Source organism: Heterocephalus glaber, unplaced genomic scaffold, assembly GCF_053883595.1.
Source record: "Heterocephalus glaber isolate CG9 unplaced genomic scaffold, H.glaber_assembly_v1.0 deba00001461, whole genome shotgun sequence".
Lineage (NCBI taxonomy): Eukaryota > Metazoa > Chordata > Mammalia > Rodentia > Bathyergidae > Heterocephalus > Heterocephalus glaber.
The window spans coordinates 21,036,256-21,042,654 of NW_028258308.1; the positions used below are offsets into that span (position 1 = coordinate 21,036,256).

The window sequence follows — 6,399 nt, forward strand, 5'->3', positions numbered from 1 at the left end:
TTCTGATCAATTTAGCATATTACTAAGACATTAGAAACTCTCTTTTTTTACCTATAAGAGCTGTACATTTATCTACTATAGCCTTTTTCACACTGTATTGCAACTGGCCATTTGTATTGTTTCTCCTCTGATAGCTAATGTTTGCAAATTCCTTAAGGTTACAGACTGTATTATGCTCATTTTTATCTTGTCAGAGTTTAATACTGTGATTGTCACAAAGAAGTAACTCAGCAACTACTGAATGGAAGAATGAAGAAACTCAAAAGGCAGAATATAGTCTCTAGAGCATGTGATTATAATGAACTCTCCCTTTCACTGATGATTCATCATACTTCTTACTTACTGCATCACATGTGTCCAGCCTGCTTCCCATGTCTTTTTCACTTTTTGGGGTTTAAATATTACCTCTCTACTGAACTGTTAAGTCATTGTATTAGTCAGCCTTCTCCAGAGAAGCAGAGATAATAGAGTATGTATAGTTATATAAGAGGAGGCATTATGAGAATTGGCTCACAAGATTATTGTGGCTGACAAGTTACCATGAGATGCCATCTACAAATTAGAAAATCGGGAGCCTTGATGTTGTCAGTCAGTCCAAAGCCAAAAGCTTTAGAACTTGAGTTTCTGAAGATGGATATCCTAGGTCCAGGAGGGAGACATAATCCACCTTTTGCCTTTTTATTCTGTGGGGCCCTCAGTACATTGGATGATACCCCACCACATGAATAAAGGAAGAACCTCTTCACTGAGTCTCCTGATTCAAATATTCATTTCTTCAGGAAACACTTCACCAAGACATGCCAAAGTAACATTTTACCAGCTATGTGGTAAAAGCATTCATGCTGACAAATGAACTTAACCATAACACTGAGCTCTTACAGCTCATAGTGTTTTTAATGGAAAGAATCAATTGCTGTAGTGATGAGGAGTCCTAAAGGTTTTTCCTCATGCAAACTTTACCACTAAATTAATTTCAACTGTAGCTCATGTAGCCTGTGTAGAACAGAGGCTGTGTTCAGCCAAGTTGAATTTTATGGGAAATACAAAAAATCCAGTGAAGGTGGGAAAGTCATTCTGAAGAAACCTCAATGAAGATTTTTGTAGTATTTTAGAAAGTTTATCATAAGTCTTCAGAGTATTTTAATATACCAGAAATTTTCTTTTAAATCTATAGATGAAGAATTTTTATGGTTCTATTGAATACATGGAGCATTGGATAATGAATCTGAACTTATTTTTTATTTAATTTCCATGATAAGATTTCTCCATTTCTCTTCAGAGAAAATAAGTCAAAAATTTAAGCTAAAAAAAGCTTTGTCTCAGTTATTTAGTGTTAAATTTTGGTTTTTTTTACTTTGAACTATATTTACAGTTTACTTCAGTATACCACTTTACTCAGTTCTGTGACTCAGTTACTCAGCTATACAATTAGATTTATAATCACCTTTAAGAATTGTAATTAGTAGCAATTAAAAGTGTATTTAATTGTTTTGTTTTATTATTCCAAGTATTTATTTTTTTAACTGTATATCCTTTTATTGGTACATTTTAGGTATACAATATAATGACATTCATCATTGGAAATTTGCACTTTTACATAATTCATCTTCGTTCTTATTTTTTTCCCCTTCCTCTGCCCTCCCTTCAATCCCACCATCCCTCCATATTTTCAGAGTCTTTGCTTCCTTTATTTCATTTTCTCATATTAATTCCATTCCCTTCTTTCCTTTCCCCTACCCCTTCCCTTTCACCCTTTTTCTTCCTACTTCACGTTATCTATTATACCTTTTAGTCCTTATTTAGACTTTCAATTTCTTACACTAGAGAAACTATTTACACGTGTGAAATACATCAGTATTTACACATGTGTGTTCTATTTAACCTTCTATCCAGGAATACTCCATTTTGGATCCTTACTTTAGTTTTCTGTGGATTACTATGAAGCAAATAATCTCCAGAGAATAAAAGAAAAAAATCATGAGAGACCTGGAAAAACTGCAAGTTTGCAGTATTTGAAACTTCAATCCAAATGATATTTTTGCAGAAGGAAAGCAAGTGTAGATGTTCAGTCCATTTAAGTAGTATGAGTGTTGAAGTGTTCAAAAGCTGTGGTGTGTGGCTTTTTTAAAAGTTTGGGGGAGTTATACCTGGAATAATTATTGTAACAATGCCAGGCAAAGTTCAAGAGCTAGATCAAAAAATAGAATCAGTTCTGCAATTAATTTTCTGTGAAATTACTAACTTAACAAATTCAAAATTGCACAACTTTAACTTATTGCCTGTCCAGATTATATGTAGATTGTCTATGTATTATTCATAAAACTATAGTTTTCATTTTTTATTTCTAAAAAGAACACAAGATTGTAGGCCAACCATCTTAAATAATATAACAACATATTGACTCACAGAGCTACATTTCTCACAGTTTGTTATGCAATGTGACAAATGTGGGACGCACAGCTATTGGCCTTATGGGGATGCCTGCCACTCACAATGTGACCATAAGCAAGGTGATCTCTCCAAGCTTTCTTTTGTGTATCCATAAATGAGGATTCCAATGAATAACTCATATAATTGTTGGGATGATGAAATAAAAGAATATATTTAAAGACTTTTGGACAGAGAAGTTAAAGTGATGTTCAAAAATACTGTAGTTGTGTTTTATGTATTGAAAAGCCTCATTGGACCAATCACTGCAAAAATATCTCATCAAATAATGTGATTGAATTGATCATGAGATCAACTGCATTTTAAAATCTTTTGTGATCCTATTTGGGGAGGGATTATTGAAGTGCAGAAAACTTAAAACTAATAAATTAAATAAGTAAGATTTTTTTTTGTTCTCATTCAGAAATATGAAGTTATCCCAGGACACAAGCATCTCCTTGAATATATTGTCAAGGGACCCAGGCTCCTTCTGTCAGCCCATTCCTAAACTTTAGTTATGGCTTTCACATTCCTGATCATAAAATGGCTACCACACACCAAATAAACCTGCATTCCAGGCACAAAAGAAGTCAAAGGGACAAAGAGCCAAAAGCTCTTTTCACAGAAGGTTTTTTTTTTTTTTTTAATTTGGAAAGTTAGTCATTTTTCAGCAGAGTTTATTTTTTAATTCATTAAGTTTATTGGTACATTTTAGTTATACAATATGATGACATTCATCATTGAGAATTTGTACCTTTTCATGATACATCTTATTTCTTATATTTTCCCCATTCCCCTGACCTCCCATCAACCCCTCCACCCCCCCATTTACAAAGACTTTGTTTCCATTTTTCCTTTTCTTGTATTTTTTCCTTTCCCTTCTTTCTTTTTCCTTCCCCCTTCCCCTTCCCCTTTCCTTTCCACTTTGGACCTTTTCTTCCTATGATTTTGCATATCAGTAAGAATAAACATACCAAATGGTCATTCCACACAAAAGCAATGAATATGCTGAAAGAAGATATGTGTTGGATAGTCTTCAGCAAGGTCACTCACAGTTGTATTTAGATATTTTATTTGTAACATAAGAATGAATGCATAAATATAATTTCAAGGGACACATACAGTTTAAACATTTCTATTCAATTTTGCATTCCATGGTGATCTATCACTTACTACTGTCCAGTTTAAGAGCCTTAGAATGAGTTTTGAGGTTTGCTTAGCTTTGTTCCAATTATTTAATTATTCAGTGTATCATTTTTTTTCCATTAAATGTGGAGGCCAGATGAGATGGTTACTAATATCACTCTCAAGACCTATATTCAAGGTTGTCAGGATTGTAATATTTGTCTTTTTCTTTTTTTTAATAGTTCAAAAAGCTCAATAATTTCTTAGAAAAATTGAAATTTGGTTCAGACAGTCATCCAAAAATTATTTATTGCTCTTCTTACTATGCTAGGCCACATGTAAGACAGAAAACCAATTTAAAAACATGTCCACTGTTCTCCATATGTGAAACTTAGCACGTGCATTGGGGTTGTTATTCACAGTGCAAAAGAGATAATCAGTGTGACAGAAGGAGTTAAAGATGCCTTCACAAATGAAATGGAATTAGAACTTACTTCAGCAGCATGTGAATATAAAATACAAAGTAGAATAAAACTACTTGATTAAACTGCGAAAATATAAAGAGTTAGCACATTAAGAGAAGTACAGATTATAGGTAGCTTGATAATTTGGAAGCCAAGAAAGAGCCCATCCCGGTTCGGTGAGAAGACATATCTTTGTGATTGATAAGCATAAGGTTGCCAAAAGACTTTATAAATATAATTTCTATAACTTTTATTCTTATTCAAATGTTCAAGTCCAGGAATGTGACGGCAGTAGTAGCGGGCGACCAGAGACACAACCACGGGCCTGGAGCGCTGGAACGCAAGGCTCAAGCGAGGCGGGGCAGCTTTTAGGAGTCTTGGGATGGGAGGAAGAGGGCGACAGCTGCAGAAGTACTGGCCAAGGATCTTGGCTCCCTTAGGTATGTGGGAAAAACCGACATGGTGCTGTACCTGGCTACCTCCGCAGCAGGACTGTTTTGACTACATTGAGACCATCCTCCCACACTGACTTGTCTGTATTTTCATTTGTTCTGGCGCATCCGTTGTTGACACCATTGGCCTGGATAGGAAGTAGAAGATGGCCAAGGAAAGGTGCCAGAAAAAGTCCTTTCAAGATAGTCTTGAAGACATATAAGCGAATGAAAGAGAAAAGGAATAAAAACTTGGCAGAGATTGGCAAGCGCAGGTCCTTTATACCTGCACAGTGCCAAGTGATTACCAACACTTGTACACTGCTGAAAAATTACCAAGACAACAACAGAATGTTAGTTTTAGCTTTGGAAAATGAAAAGTCCAAAGTGAGAGAAGCCCAAGATATCATCCTACAGCTAAGAAAAGAATGTTACTACCTTGGATGTCAGCTGTATGCACTGAAAGAAAAACTTACTTCACAACAAACAGAAGATACTGCTCAGGCAAGTTCCTTTCCAAGAAACTGACCTTCCAGGACAAGGAGAATCATCCCAAATAAAAAAGCAAATACTTTCTACTCCTCAAGACACAGTGGAATCTGACTTTGATTCAGGGGAAGCTAAGTCTACTGCTAATGTCTTACCTAGAACTGTATCTCTCCATCACCATGTAAAGGAACATTTTAATAGTCTAAGTCAATTCGATACCTTGGATAATTTTGAAACTAGTTATTTGGAAGGGCAATCTTTTGATCTGGAAAGAATCAGGTATGTAGACCCAGTAATAAACATGCACATACCAAACAATAATGAAAAAAATGTCTGTCAATGGAACACAGACAAAATTAATTTATCACCAAGGCTGATTCAACCAGGAAAGTTTACCAAAATGGAAGAAATTAGTTTAGAATCTAAAGCTGAAAAAAAAACCCCTCAGCATAGAGGTATACAAGTAAGAAAAAAAGAAGAGAAAAGAAAAACTAACAAAAGAAAATCTAAGTCTACATCAAAGTATAAAGGGAACAAAAGCAAAACTCAAAAAACTGTTTGCTCCCAAAAATTGGATGAATCTGCCAGTTCCAGGGATGCTTACAATTTTAATTTGCAAGACGGTATTCATCTCACTCCTTTTCGACGAAAAACCAACACTGATTCTAACAGAGAAAAAAACAACAGTACATCTGAAGTGAGCACCTTTGAATCCAGCAGTTCTGGAGACAATTCTGATGATCCGTATGTGCCCCATTGCAAGAACACTCAGAATCTCATAAGCACATCAGATAGACCAATCACCAGGCCTGGATCTAAAAGAGTGCTAAACCTCACAGATAAGCAAGAGATGGAGGTTTCTAAGCCAACAAAAACTCCTACTAGTGTACCACCTAAGACTTATCCATCACCTCCATCACCTCATTGGAGCCTGAAGGATATCACCAATGTTCCCTTGTTGCCTGAAAAAAAAATCAGGAGACTTTCTCTTTCTCCAGAAAAGAATAAAGCAAGCACAGCCATGTGTCTGCCTAAGCAGAGGTGCACAAGTAGTGTGAATTATAAGGAGCCAACACTAGCTTCAAAACTAAGAAGAGGAGACCCTTTCACAGATTTGTGTTTCTTGAATTCTCCTATTTTCAAGCAGAAAAAGAATTTGAGATGTTCTAAAAAAAGAGTATAAAGCAAATACAATATATCTCTTTTGGGATGCTGTGAATTTATCCTATATCCTTTAGTGTTGCTCCAATAGACAATCTATAAAGTAGTACAAAAGTGGGTGGAACTTTCACCATGGAATATTCTCTTAACAGGACCCTAGATTGTGAACATTTCTTCAAAAGCATACTTTATAATTGTTCAGTTTTCTTGTAATGCCTAAACCCTTTGCTTTCATTCAAAATATATCCTATACCTACAGTTTGGAAATTATATAATCTCTTGGCATCTTTTATTTTTCCCTT

The 6,399-nt window shown here is 35.2% G+C and overlaps 1 pseudogene; it reads left to right on the top strand.

Moving 5' to 3' along the window:
• Nucleotides 1-4,614: 4,614 nt before the first annotated feature.
• Nucleotides 4,615-6,119, top strand: LOC101715000 (shugoshin 1 pseudogene; annotated as a pseudogene).
• The last annotated feature ends 280 nt before the right edge of the window (nucleotides 6,120-6,399 follow it).